Source organism: Acomys minous (assembly GCF_964271855.1).
Source record: "Acomys minous genome assembly, chromosome: 18".
In the NCBI taxonomy this organism is placed as follows: Eukaryota; Metazoa; Chordata; class Mammalia; order Rodentia; family Muridae; genus Acomys; species Acomys minous.
This window is the reverse complement of record NC_140501.1, coordinates 66,267,487-66,283,151: the sequence shown is the minus strand read 5'-3', so window position 1 is coordinate 66,283,151 and position 15,665 is coordinate 66,267,487. Positions and strand designations below refer to the sequence as shown.

Genomic DNA, 15,665 nt, shown 5'->3' with positions numbered 1-15,665 from the left:
AGTACTTTGAAAAGATGAGCATGACCAAAGTTTAGCCAAACTACCCAAAAGAAAGAGGCAGAAAATCCAAATTCACACACTAAAATCAGTAGCCTTCCTGTATGTAAATGACAAACACATCAAGAAAGAAATCAAGGAATACACACATACACACACATACACACACACCCCACACACCACACACACCCCACACACCACACACCACACACACACACACACACACACACACACACACACACACATCTTGGCGGTTTTGCCTCTGGCTCCGCTGCTTGGGAACACCACGAAAACCTCATTGAGATTAACATTGTGTTATACTGAGTGAAGCCATCCTGGGTCAAGAATTCAGGGGACCCAGGCCTGGCTATTGTGTTTCTAATCAAACATCGATGGGAGGCAGGAACCTGGAAGAGAATGGTGAGATTGCGCTGGAGGGAGGCGAAGGTGGAGAGGAGAGGAGACCAAGGCAGCAGGTTCAGAATACAAGTACACATGGATGGCGAGAGGACCAGCATGCAGGCTGGACCAGCTTGCAAGCCAGAGACACCTAGGGATCCATCCTGTGGGCCAGATACTGGAAGGTTTATTTTTGTTTCCCTTTAACCTCTTTTTCCTCTTGTATAGGATAGTTGGGTTGTATAATAAAGTCTAATTGTTAAGAAACAGAGCCAACATAAATATGCTTCATTATACATATATGTATATACATATATGTCACATACTTATGAGTGTACATATATATACATATGTTTCATCAAGAAAGTGAATTTATATAATGAAAACTTTCAAATGTTTAATATACACATTCAAAAACCTATCCAAAGATGGAAACACCTTCCATGTTCATAAATTGGCAGGATTAATATGAAGAAAATTGCTGTTTTAAGGTTTGTATGGCTACAATAAAACACAATGACAAAAAGCCAACTTGAGGAGCAAAGACTTTGTTTCATCTTATAGCTCACATCACACTCAGTCACTGAGTGACTCAGGCCAGAAGCTCAAGCATCACTGACCATGGGGAACCTGCTCAGGGTCTTGCTCTCTATGGTGTTCTGTTATAACCATGCAGGGCTGTGGTTCCAGGGTTGGCAGTACCTCCAGAGGGCTGGGCCCTCCCACATCATTAATCAAGAAAACACCATACAAACTTGGAGACAAGGCATGGAAGCGCCTCTTTCCAGGTAGCTCTGACAGGAATCAAGCTGACTAAACCTAGCAAGAGCAATGGCCACCCTTAACAAACGAAATCTACAGATTTGACAAATCCTCATCAAAATCCCAAAGCAGTTTTTCAACGAAGGTGAAAGCAACATCAAGTTTGATGTGGCTATACAAAAGACACAGGATAGCCACAAGCATCTTGTATGACTAAAATCCTGCTAGAGGTACCACCAACTCAAATTTCAAGTTACACTACAGAGCTATGGAAATAAAAACAGCATAATAATAGCATAGAAACAGACTCATTGATCAATGGAGTAGACTCAAGGAACCACATATAAACCCACATTCTTTTTTTAAATTTTATTTTATTAATTTATTCATATTACATCTCAATGGTTATCCCATCCCTTGAATTCTCCCATTCCTCTCTCCCTCCCATTTTCCCCTTACTCCCCTCCCCTATGACTGTGACTGAAGGGGACTTCCTCCCCCTGTATATGTTCATAGGGTATCAAGTCTCTTCTTGGTAGCCTGCTATCCTTCCTCTGAGTGCCACCAGGTCTCCCCATCCAGGGGACATGGTCAAATATGAGGCACCAGAGTACATGTGAAAGTCAGACCTGACTCTACGCAACTGTGGAGAATATGCTGTCTATTGGCTAGATTTGGGTACGGGTTTGAAGTTTATGGCCTGTATTGTCCTTGGCTGGTGCCATAGTTTGAGAGGGACCCCTGGTCCCAAATCTGCCTATCATAATGTTCTCCTTGTAGGTTTCTAGGACCCTCTGGATCCTTCTACTTTGCTATTCTCCCATGCTTCTCTCATCTAGAGCCCCAATAGGATGCCCTCCCCTCTGTCCCAGTTTCCTGGTAAGTGAAGGCTTTCATGGGACATGCCCCTTCGGCTAGTATGTAGATATAAGTGAGTGTATACCATTTAACTCTTTCTGCTTCTGCGTTAACTCACTTGTTATGATCATTTCTAGTTCAATCCATTAGTCCACAAGTTTCAGGAATTTCTTGTTTTTTAATAGCTGAATAGTATTCCATAGTGTAAATGTACCACAGTTCCTTTATCCATTCTTCTACTGATGGACACTTAGGCTGTTTCCATGATCTGGCTATTATGAATAAGGCTGCTATGAACATAGTTGAACAAATTTTCTTGTTGTGTGCTGAAGCATCTTCTGGGTATATTCCAAGGAGTGGAATAGCTGGGTCTTGAGGAAGCCCTATTCCAAATTTTCTGAGATAGCACCAGACAGATTTCCAAAGTAGCTCTACTAGTTTTCATTCCCACCAGCAATGAAGGAGTGTTCCTCTCTCCCCACATCCTCGCCAGCATGTGGTGTCACTTGAGTTTTTGATCTTAGCCATTCTGATGGGTGTAAGATGGAATCTCAAAGTTGTTTTGATTTGCATTTCCCTGATGACTAAGGAGGTTGAGCATTTCTTTAAGTGTTTCTCGGCCATTTGATATTCCCCTGTTGAGAATTCTGTTTAGTTCTGAGCCCCATTTCTCAATTGGATTATTTGGTTTGTTGGTGTTTAATTTCTTGAGTTCTTTATATATTTTGGATATTAGACCTTTGTCCGATGTAGGGTTGGTGAAGATCTTTTCCCAGTCTGTAGGCTGTCGCTTTGTTCTCTTGACAGTGTCTCCTGCCTTACAGAAGCTTCTCAGCCTCATGAGGTCCCATTTATTAATTGTTGACATTAATGTCTGGGCTGTTGGTGTTCTGTTCAGGAAGTTGTCTCCTGTGCCAATGTGTTCCAGGCTCTTCCCCACTTTTTCTTCTAACTGATTTAGTGTCTCTGGTTTTATGTTGAGGTCTTTGATCCACCTGGATTTGAGTTTTGTGCAAGGTGACAAATATGGGTCCAGTTGCATTTTTTTTACACATAGACATCCAGTTAGACCAGCACCATTTGTTGAAGATGCTATCCTTTTTCCATTGAATGGATTTGGCTTCTTTGTTGAAAATCAAGTGACCATATGTGTGTGGATTCATATCTGGGTCTTCAATTCAATTCTACTGATCAACCAGCCTGTTGCCGGGCTAGTACCATGCTGTTTTAATTACTATTGCTTTATAGTACAGTTTGAGATCAGGTATGGAGACTCCTCCGGAGCACCTTTTATTGTACAAGATTGTTTTAGCTAATCTGGGTTTTTTGTTTTTCCATATGAAGTTCAGAATTGAACTTTCAATGTCTTTTAAAATTTGTGTAGGTATTTTGATAGGGATTGCATTGAATCTGTAGATTGCTTTTGGTAGGATGGCCATTTTTACTATGTTATTTCTCCCGATCCATGAGCAAGGAAGATCATTCCATCTTCTCATGTCATCTTCAATCACTTTCTTCAGAGGTTTAAAATTTTTTCAAACAAATCCTTCACTTGCTTAGTCAGAGTAACTCCTAAATATTTTATATTGCTTGTGGCTAATGTAAAGGATGTGGGTTTCCTAATTTCTTCCTCTGCAAGCTTGTCATTTGTGTATAGGAAGGCTACAGACTTTTTTGAGTTAATTTTGTATCCAGCCAATTTGCTAAAGGTTAAACCCACACTCTTACAGCCAGCTGATTTTTGAGACATGGGCCAACAATAAACATTGCTGATAAAATTTGATGGCTACATATGCAAGAATAAAACTCAATCTTCATCTCTCACCCTATAAACATCTCAACTTCAAATGAGTCAGAGACCTCAGCACATGACCTGATAGCCTAAATCTGATAGAAGATAAAGATAGAGAAAATGGATTAATTCATTGTACAGGAAAGGATTCTATGAACAGGATCTCAAGAAGTAAGACCGATAGTTGATAAATAGAACCTCATAAAACGAAAATATATACTGTACAGCAAAAGATACCATTTTCCAAGTAAAGAGGCAGCCTTACCAGATAGCTATACATCTGACAGAGAGTTATTATTTGAAGTATATAAGGAACTCTTTTTTTAAAGTATTTGCATCGTTTTTTTTCTTTTCTTTTTTTTAAATTAATTTATTCTTGTTACATCTCAATGGTTATCCCATCCCTTGTATCCTCCCATTCTTCCCTTCCTGCCATTTTTCCCTTATTCCCCTCCCTATGACTGTTCCTGAGGGGGATTACCTCCCCCTGTATATGTTCATAGGGTATCAAGTCTCTTCTTGGTAACCTGCTGTCCTTCCTTTGAGTGCCACCAGGTCTCCCCCTCCAGGGGACATGGTCAAAGGTGAGGCACCAGAGTATGTGAGAAAGTCATAACCCATTCTCCACTCTACTGTGGAGAATGTTCTGACCATTGGCTAGATCTGGGTAGGGGTTTAAAGTTTACCACCTGTATTGTCCTTGGATGGTGCCTTAGTTTGAGCAGGACCTCTGGGCCCAAATCTGCCTATCATAATGTTCTACTTGTAGGCTTCTAGGACCCTCTGGATCCTTCTACTTTGCTATTCTCCCATGCTTCTCTCATCTAGAGTCCCAATAGGATGCCCTCCCCTCTGTCCCAGTTTCCTGGTAAGTGAAGGCTTTCGTGGGACATGCCCCTAGGGCTAATATGCAGATATAAGTGAGTATATACCATTTGAGTCTTTCTACTTCTGGGTTAGGAACTCAAAAAATTAAGTGTGAAGAAACAAACAACCCAAAGTAAAACACAGTGTTCTCTAAAAATGAAATACAAATGACTACAAAACACTTACAAACATGTTCAACATCCTTCATCATCAGAAAAATAAAAATTAAAACTTTTTAAAGATTTTATCTCATCTCAGTCAGAAAGGATTTGAAGAGCACAGATCTTTTGCTCTTTCTCTCATTGATTAGGATTTTCTTCCTCCTTTGTGTATCTATTTAATATCTAACTGCAGTGCTAACTTGATAGTCATGAACTCCCTTAGCTCATTCTTGTGTTTAAATATCTTTATTTCTCCACCAGTTTTAAAAGCTAATGTTCTGGGTATAACAATCTAGTCTAACATTTATCTACTTTCGATGCTTGAATTACATCATTTCTGCCTTTAGGACAGCTGAGGGAAAACCTGACGTTATCCTGGTTTTCCTGTCTTCGCATGTAGAGCGCTTTCTCCTCATGTCTTCTCACATTGGTTCTTTGCTTTGTATTTTTGACATCTTGACTGAAATATTTCATAAACTGGTTCTTCTCTGGTCATGTCTAGTTAGGGTTCTAAGGACCTTTGGTGTTCAAATACTTATTTCTCTACTTTTGGAAATATTTTTGTTATGATATTTTGAATGGTGTCTCTATGTTCTCAGTGTTTTTCTCAGCTCCTTTCCCACATCAATTTGGGGATTTGGTCTCTAGATATTTTCTCCAAAGTCTTGGTCATTGAGGTCACACTCATTTATATTATTCTATTTCCTTAGTAATGCTTGGATGCAGTATTTACCACCTTTGTTGTCTGTCCCTAATATTTACTCTCATAGATAACTCCTAAGAAACACTCCCTTCACGCATTTATTCATTTTGGTTGAGTATTTTAAAAATGCTTTTTCCCCCCACTGTGTGTTTTGATTCATTATGTTTCTCACTTCCAACAATTCTTTTCTGTTTGCTCCAGATCTTAATTCCCTTGTTTTATTCTAGCTCCATTTTTCTGACTTGTTCTTCTTTGCTGCCGATTTTCTTCTCCATGTCCTGGATTCAACTTAAATGCCTGAGTGAACCAGAAGTGCAGGTTAGCAGCTTCCAAAGTGAAAAAATGACAGAAACGGTTTACTTCTTGAACAGTCACACAACACTCTCTATCAAGTTCGAGCATCGCCTTCAGCCTTCTGGCCCCATATATCTAACACACATGTTTGCAAGGCAGGAACTATGAGGACTTTCTTAACCTGTCTTGACAGAGTGCAGATGTCAACTCTACCTGTTTCTAGTCTTGCCCATTTTTAGGCAGAATTCTGTTTGTAGCAGAAATGAGAACATTTTGCCCAGTGACTGGTTTGCCACATTTGAAGCCAACTCCATAAGGAGGTTCTTTGATGATCATCATCCTCTTTGAGGTAGTCTGGGTGTTGCCAGGAGTTAGCTTGTCTTGTTGTCAAAGAATCTTTAGAATAATAAAAACATCTTTAAATGCCATATTCTGTAGGTCTCTGAGGCTTTCGAAGACCTTATTTAATTATTTTACCTTATATATCTATAAAATCATATCTATTTGTTAGACTTAGGATATATATTCTTATGATAAAATTAGACTAATATTTGACACGACAGTGATTTGTTCAACTAACAATTAGCTTGTATTACTTAATTATCCTAAATAGGCTGCAGCTTCACTTTCAAGGTATTGGAAGTAAACCTTGTAGTGTAATTGAGTTGGATGGGTATAATAACTCATATTAGATTAGAAATATATATAAATATGTGAAGAATAATTTTAGATTTGAATTCTATACCAATGTATCAAAATTACACTTATTTTGTATCAATATACAAAAGTCTATATAAATGAATTGAAAATAACTTTGTGACTAACAATTAAGGCCTTGAGTTGAGGAGTAGATTCAATAATCTACCTTTTATTCTATCTTCCCTCTATATTTCTATATCTCCTTTCTTTCTTTTCAGCTCCTATCTCCTTACCTACGAAAGAAAGATAAAGGAAAAGAGAGACATCCTAGTTTTCTGTCTATATAAGACCAGTAATAACTTATAACCATGTCCCGATGAAAATAAGCATCTGTAGACCAAAAGAGTAAGCAGAAACCTACCCAGGCCCCTTAGAGAAAATGGAATGTCACTCACTTAAGGTTTCTTCAGGCTGATTTAGGGAGAATAATACCTTTGAAGAGGCCCTAAAATTTGGGGAAAATGGTTAAGCAAGCCAGGGATAGCATTTGTGGTCCATTTTCTAAATGTTGAGAAATTCCAGGCTTAATAGGAGTCCTGTGTGAGACCATCTGAAATGCTGGACCAATTGGGATCAGGAGCTTTCTACACACTGCATTTCTTTTTTAAAAAATCATTTTAAGACGCATTTTTCTTTAAAAAGATGTATTTATTTACTATTTCTACAGTATTCTGCCTGCATATATGCCAGCAGGCTAGTAGAGGGCACCAGATCTCATTATAGATGGTTGTGAGCCACCATGTGAGCTGGGAATTGAACTCAGAACCATTGGGAAAGTACCCAGTGCTCTTAACCTCTGAGCAATCTCTCCAGTCCATTTCATATATTTCTAAAATTAAAAAAAAAAATGGAAAATGTCACAATATTACCTTGAATTTATAGTATAGTTTAGAGAAATTTTGAATCTACTGAATCTTCTAATAATTATTATGACCCAACATTCCACTTATAGGTTGGTCCTTAATTTTAGTCAGCATTACTCTGAAACTCTCTGGGAACAGGTCTGGGAGTCTTTGATTAAACAAACAAACAAAAGAAAGTACTTGAAACATACATTGTTCAAAGAGCTTTAAATAGAGTATATAAAGATCTCTAATGGTTGAAAGACAAAGAAGAACCCAATTTATGAAAATGGACGAACTGTTTTAGCTGACTCTGAAAAAGGATGAGTGTGGCTTATTGATAACCCATGGGAAGGCGCTCTATGGCCTTCTACAGAATATGTGTCGAGTCAGATCCACCTAGTTCTCTATTATGTTGACTTTCTGTAAAGTGATGACTATATCAAGTGCTGAGAAGGTCAAATAATTATTCAATTGAACGTCTTTTTACCAATTTAATATCTAATAACTCAGTATTTATAATCCAATTTAATCATGCCTTTAATATAAGAAGAAGGGGAGTCTAATCATAAAAGCAGCCTGAGGACCTACTGTGTGCTGACCCTTGGGGAAGAAAGCACTTACCTGCCGTGACCTGGCTGGAGTCCTCACTTCAGGTGTGGTATGCATGTCACATCACAAAAGCATTGCTCATGGCAGGTGTGTCTCCACCATTCCGAGTACTCCAGATCCCCCTGAGGCACATCTCAGGACAGGACAGAAAGTGTGCTATAGCCGTCCTCAACAAGGACAAAAATCTCTTTCCATGAGAAGGAATATTGGTGTTGCGGGAAGACCTGTTGTTACAGGGGTCTCTGCACAGAGAGCTTAGGAAGTGTTGAGTGAAGAGCTCCATATTTGGCCACAGGGGGGCAGTACTGCGTCATGACAGATGCAGTTTGTGTCTTCTAAGTACTCATCAATGAGCCTGAGACTGTGTACTCATCGGATTGCATTTATTTATTTATTTGCATGTCTGTCTGCAAACTGAATAAAAATAAATTGCTCCTACCTTGCTTAAATGTATTTGGAGAACAACAAACAAATGCATCCATCTAACCATCTACCTATGTTGTATCTGTCTCTCCCAAGGTTATAGGGTTGACAAATAGGACTCTACATGTGAGTATTATTAGTTGATGCTATCCTTCAAGGCCAGGACCACACTATCTTCTCTAATGTACGTTTATAATGCTGTCACCCGTACCTTGCCCACTCTTCTGCCACACTAATATGACCTGTGCCTAGAAGTGTGTTATGTGCCCTTTCTCCTGGGAGAGTTTCTCATGATTTGAATCCAGTTCAAACATCTCCTCAATCAAGATCCTTCTCTGCCTGGATTGAGAGGCAGAATCCACACTCTTTCCTTCATCATCTTCTCTAGACAAATAAGTGTCTTTGATAGGCTTCAGTTTTCTGTTCTTGAGTGATAGAACTAGGTTGGCGATTGGAGCTGTGCCTGTATTGAAAGACACCCAAGCCCTGCCCAAACAATAGGCAGTCAGACACTCTGCAAATGCATAGCAATTCTTCCTCAGCTTAACTTGCTTCTCTCTTCAGATCATCTTAGCTTTTTTTCTTCTTCTTTTTCTAGTTTTCACACATGAAAACAAGTTATGATATTTTTCCTTGTGTGTCTATTTTGCTTATTATCATATTCTACAGCTTTACCCACTTCCATACAAATGACATGATTTATTTCCTCCATATGGCTGAACATATTCTCTTGTCTCACGTGCAGCATCTTCTTCATTTGTCTGGTGACAGGTGGTGGCAGGCTGCTTCTGCACCTTGGCTATCATGGCCTTGCTGTGGCAAACCTACACGTGCAGCTACTCTAGCTCGGCGACTCCAGTTAGTTGGATAAATGCCTACAAGTAGAAAACCTGGCTCACTGGTAACCCTTCCTTTCTTCTGTTTTTTTTTTAATATTTCTTTTTTTAAAGGTTTTATTTAAACTTTTTATAAGCTATATTTTGATCATATTTCAGCTCCCCTGCTCCTCCCCCACATCCCTACCTACCCAACTTCGTGATCTATCTTCTTCCGTCTCCAATAAAAAACAGAAATCTAGTGAGAGAAAAAAAATCAAAACAATACAAAATGAAGCAAAATGGCCACACAAAAAAAAATAAAATAAAAGCAAGGAGTGCATTTTTGTGTGGAGTGCAGTGCATGGAATCTGCCACACGGAGTATGGTTGACGTACCGCTAACACTCCACTGGGGAAAACTGATTTTCCCAGCAGATATTAACTGCAGATAGTTTCTTGGTTAAGAAGGACACCACGTATTCACTTCCCCTTCTCAGTGCTTGGATTTTTCTATTTGAACCTTTGTGGGTTTGCGCATGCTGCCGTAATCTCTGTGAGTTCCTAAGTACATCAGTCTTCTTACGACTGGAAAACACAAGTTGCTAAGGTTGTTCACAACGTCTGGCTCTTATAATCTTTCCATCTCATCTTCTAAATAGATCCTCGAACTTTGAGGGGAGCCCATTTATGAGATCATCCCATTTAGGGCTGAGTGTCCAAAGTCTCTCACCCAATACACACTGTCCAGTGGGTCTATGTGTTAATTCCCATTTACTGCAAGAAGCTTCTTTGATGAGGTTGGAGCCAAGCACATGTCTACGGTTACAGCAATGTCTACAGTGCTATTCTTGGTGGCTGTAACAGCATGCAGCGTTACCACCAGGATGTAATGTCCTTATAAGGAGGGGACTTCTAATTCTCAATGACTGCATTTTCAGCGACACCAAATTTGAGCAAATGGAGAACACTCTATGTCAAAAATAGCTTTAGACAAAGTGTTTGAAGGGCGGAGCCAGCTGAAAGAACTGAGTGCCTGTGAAGTTGGAGTCAGTGTTCTGTGGGGAAAGAAAAGGCCACCTGGGTTCTCCGCTAGCTTCAGTCTAGGAGGAATGGACAAGGTCCTGAAAGCATCGTTTCTAGTCCTAGGCCTTCACCTAGCCTGTGAGTCATGGGGGAGAAACCCCAGGATGTGTGATTTATGTAGAGAGAGGAGGGAATTGGGGCACCAAGCCAGGTCATAAATGTCAAAATCATAAGCACATGGTGCACACCTGTGGGCCCTAATGATGCTTGTTATTTCTCTACACAGGGGTCAGTGGCCAGCAGAAGGAGAGACGTGACCAGCAGCAGGTGAAACAAAGTCCCCAGTCTCTGACAGTGCCTGAAGGAAAGACCAGCATTCTGAACTGCACTTATGAAAACAGCTTGTTTGACTACTTCCCATGGTACCGGCAGCTCCCTGGGGAAGGTCCTGCCATCCTGACCTCCATACGATCTGTGTCCAGTAAAAAGGAAGATGGACGATTCACCATCTTCTTCAATAAAAGTGAGAAACAGCTCTCCTTGCACATAGCAGACTCTCAGCCTGGGGACTCAGCCACCTACTTCTGCGCAGCAAGTACACAGTGCTCTCCAGGCACCTGCAGCCCACACACAAACCTGCAGCTGTGGCTCCAGCAAAGCTCTGCAGTGGGGCTGAGCCTGGCAGAGTGTGGAGAGGTTCTCATTTGCAGAGGCAGGGGACAGGGGACACAGTGAGTGTAAGGATTAGACTCATTCAGGCCAGGGACAGTCCATGCTGAAGTCACAGCTTGCTTTTCTCCAGTCTCCCTGTGCTCCTCAGGGACAGCTGGAGTTTCAGATGCATTCCCTTAACTGGTTTAGGGGAACTGTTTTCCTGCATGGTTGTACAAGTAGCTCTTTGTGTTGTGTAACAACTGTAAATTGTGAAGGACCCATCTCCGTCAGCTGTGTTGTTCATGCGCAGTTGTTACAGGCCATTGTCAGGGGATCTTGACTTTGGCTTCTGGGATAGAAATCACAGAGACTTTTCTTTTGTGTTAATTTCCTCTGATGACCAGGGAAGTGGAGATTTACATGACCACCAACTGTTCTGCTCCCTCTTGTTTTGCCTCTTATGTACTCATCCACCTTCAAGAAATCCAAGTTTGTAAATCAGGAGGCACTCACAGTTATGCAGGTGTGCGTATAACAGGCAAATGACGTAAGCGGAGAAGGAAGAAGGAAATTTCCTCACTAACAAAATACCCAACTTTTACCAAAGAAGTGCCTTCACGTGTAGCTTTCAGAGATGAATCAAAAAGTATAAAACTGAGCGTAAAAACCAATGTCAGAATGAGGCACGCTCATGACACTACTTATAACTCTCAGAAATACAATGAAATTTGTACTTGATAGTCTTAAAGCTATTAGTGTGTGTGTGTGTGTGTGTGTGTGTGTGTGTGTGTGTGTGTGTGTGTGTGTGTATACATTCCACAGTACACCTTTCGGAGGTCAAAGGAAAGCTTTATAAAAGTCAATTCTCTCTTTCCTCTGTCACCTGAGTTCCTGGGACTGAACAAGTAGTTCGCACACTGACTCTTCTCACCAGGTTTATGTACTGTTTTCTAATGTGTACTTAAAGGTAATACATCAAATACCCTATATAGAAAGTTCCCAATAATGATTTCTCTCTGGACACAAAGAAGACAGAAGTGACTTCTTATTATATTATATTATATTATATTATATTATATTATATTATATTATATTATATATAAACATATTATATAATAAATATAATTATGTAAAGTATCTTATTATGTGTTAATATTTTATATTATATTTATATATTATATTATACATAAAATATATAAGTATAAACTATTATAAAAAAGAGAGATCTTCAGGAAGGGGAATAATTAATTAGTTGCTAAGTGCTAAGGTGTCATGTATATAACTTCCGTTCTTTAAATGTAAAAAAATATACAATACATTATATAATTACATAATAAAGTAATTTTAAACTATATTTTTAAAACTTTAGTTTGTGTGTGTGTGTGTGTGTGTGTGTGTGTGTGTGTGTGCAAGTGCACAAATCCTTAGCCCACGTGCGGAATTTGGAAGGCATCTTATGGCGTGTGTTCTCTCTCACCTTCCACGCTGTGGCCTCCAGGGATTGAGCTCAGTTCATCAGGCTAACGGGCATTTACCTGCTGAGCCACCTTACAGGCACTTACCTGCTGAACCATCTCAAAGGTCGAAGAGCTTTGTATTTAACGAAGCAGCTGCAGTCGATATGGCCTCAGCAGTGCACAGAATGGAGGAAGGGCCTCTTGTGACTAAACACTTTGCAAGAGGTTCTCTCATGGTGCCACATCTAGGTGAGCAAAAAATCCACTGGGGGAAAAGATTTTTAAATTTGTTCATACTACACAGTTCAGTTCAAGGTTCTGGTAGCTCCAGATACCTAGTAAGCTAAGACAGGAAGACTTTTGTGTCTAGGAGTTGAAGGCTAGCCTGGGCAACATATTAAAAGACTGTATCAGAAAAACAAAACTAAACCTAGAAAATGAGGAAGCTATTTAACCTAAACTGCACAACATACAATATCTCCTCAACAATCCATAACACATAGCTTTTCAATATGCACAAAGAAAAGTTAGAAAAGAAAATAGAGACGTGCCACTCAATGACAGTATATGAACTCCCCATTCTGTTCAAAGTTTTATATTCCTATTAAGTTTAAAACAGATAAGAAACTTAAGCCCTATTTATATATAAGTGTAATGCTCTTCACTGAAAAGAAAGTAGATAAATAAAACATAACATGATGCCTAGGTCATAGTCAGTTTGAGAGCAAAGGCACAGTCTAAGATGCAGGAGGGAGAACTGGAAAGTTCTAGGCAGGAGTGTACATTTTATAAGGAATATGAGGCTGGGAATTTTATAAAGCACTGCAGAGCCTATGATGGCAAGTATAAAGACCTAATCATCTTCACTTGGGTGTCTTCATATAGCAGCCAATCAAAAGTCTGATTTTAGAGATAGAGGTTTGGCACAAATTTCTTCACCAGATGCATTTTCAGCATACAGTCAAGGAGTGTGTCTGAAGAAAAGTTTACTTTCGACAATGGTCACATATTCACAGTTTTGTGGGGAAAAGATCATGTGCAGAGGTGTTTTGTTTTCCTGAAAACTGTAACAACAACTGCAGAACAGCATCAAGCATGGGCATGCTCCTGTGGCAACGGATGACATCACTGGACATCTGGACTCAGAGGCTCCTCACTGTCCTGCTTCTCCTTCCCAGACTCCTGCTCAGATCCCCAAACAGTTGTGTCACCACAGTAAGCCTGTGCTGGGGACAATGGCTCTCCAGGACCCACCGGAGACACCAGTCTCACAAGTCTGTTTTGGTCTCATGTGTTTGAGCAGATGTTTGGCTGATGTGACATCCCAGGGGTTTGGGATGAGAAGGAAGGAAGGCGGGATGAGGATTTCTGTTTTGTGTCTGCAGGGAAGCCAGGATTAGTGATCACATTTTACTTTCAACCAGACAAAGAGTGAGGAGAACAGTTGAGATGAGTAAATATGAACAACACGTGGAGATTTCATGATATTTTGCTTTAGGAAAGCCTTTCAGGCTTTATTGCAGATTACTTCAATACAGTGTTCTCCCTAAGGTTCTTTTATATTTTTCTTTGTTCTTTTATTCATATTTTACTTTTAGATATTTTTTAGTGTGTGCACACATGTGTGTGCATGTGTGGTTGTGTGCATCTGCACTTACATGTGTGTAAGCACATATGTGTGCAGGTACACACATGTTGGGATGATTTCTCATGCTTTTTTGAAGCAAGAAGACGGTGTCAGCTAGTTTGGGGCAGGAGTGATTGAAATGCTCCAAGTGAGATGATTAATGACAACCATGCTGATTAAGTCAATTAAAAATTTTAAGTCTTTCTTATTGAAGTCCAGACTGAGAAGGAGCTCATGCCTCTGAAAGTCTCACAGTGCACACATTCAAGGTTACAGATATTTTAAAGGCAAACGCCACGAGGACCATAATTTACATCCAAGTTAGATGAAAGTAACATCAAAGTAACCGTGAAACATTCGCTCCTGGAAGGGCACATAATTTAGACAAAACGCGCCAGTTAGTTTTTACTTACATTTTTTTTTCTAGTTATTTTAGTTTACTAATTTTGGTTACTTCATCTGTACTATGGACAAGACCTTGGAAATCTCAAGTGTGTTGCCAAGGCAGGCACGGCCATTGTGAGGAGGGAAGTAGAGATCTGAGGACCATCTAGATAAACAGAAACTGACGTCAGAACAGCGTGTCATCGCCTTAGTCATTTCAGCAATAAGCACTAACTAGACAGACAGCCAGCAGGCTGGAACGTAAACCAAACCTAAGCTTTCACCCTCAAGTGCTCTCTGTCATCGGCTCATTCCTCAGGCCTTTTAAGCTTTGTTCTTTACCAAACAGTATTGCTTGCCAATTGAATCACACAGAAAGGCATCCAAACTTGATATACCCCCAAACCACATTTTAGAGGCCGTGGGAGAGCTTGCACCTGCTCTATCAAAAGCATAGAGAGGGAACAGAGCCACACCCTTGAGAGCATCTCAGGCTGCTGTGAGCTCCCGTAGCCTCCTACTTAGCTACAGAAACTGGCTTATAGGACATGAGCTGCCTCATGAGGGCAGCTGTAAGCCATCAGCTGTCAAATTGCCAAACTGGTCCCAGAGACACTCGTTAATCTGTTATTTAAACTTATAACAAAGAGCCGCAAATTTTTTCAAAGACCTTGTTAATACTTTCTTTTCTGATTGCCTTTTGGTTTATTTTAATCCATGCACTACAATAATGAGAATAAATAAAAGATTAGGAGAGCTACATCCTAAATGACTATACAGCAGCACACAAAAATTCAACAACCAATTTATGTGGCATTAACATGGCCCTAAGAACTTCCAGGTTTTATGTATCGTGTAGTGTAAGGGCAAATAATAGGCTTTGCATCACAACAATACCCGGCAAGCTAATTCTGAGACGTTTGCAAGTAAAAATATAAAGAGAATTTAACAAGTGAGATTGAACACTTGAGGACAAAGTTGTTGTTGTTGTTGTTGTTACATATATTTGTATCCATGTGTGTACGCGTGTGATGGCCAGAAGTCCATGTTGGACATCTTCCTCTCTTGCTCTCCACCTATGCTATTTGAAAACATGGTCTATTTAAGACCAGGAAACTTGTATAATTGATCTCTAATAGAGATCTTTGAGAAATGCTGCTTATTTTTAACATGCACATTCAGCATGACCCTACTTTGGTTCATTTTTCCATCACTGGACATTATTCTTAGACTAAGAAGGATCAGAAACAGGTCTTTGCATCTGCTTTGCTTCTGACTGGAAAAGAGTAATGGA

The 15,665-nt window shown here is 39.9% G+C and overlaps 1 gene segment (V, D, J or C); it reads left to right on the top strand.

Annotated features, from left to right (window-relative positions):
* The first annotated feature begins 389 nt into the window (after positions 1 to 389).
* LOC311589567 (T cell receptor alpha variable 23/delta variable 6-like) lies at positions 390 to 10,984 on the top strand. The segment is given in 3 exons: positions 390 to 486; positions 10,211 to 10,387; positions 10,536 to 10,984.
* Positions 10,985 to 15,665: the final 4,681 nt, after the last annotated feature.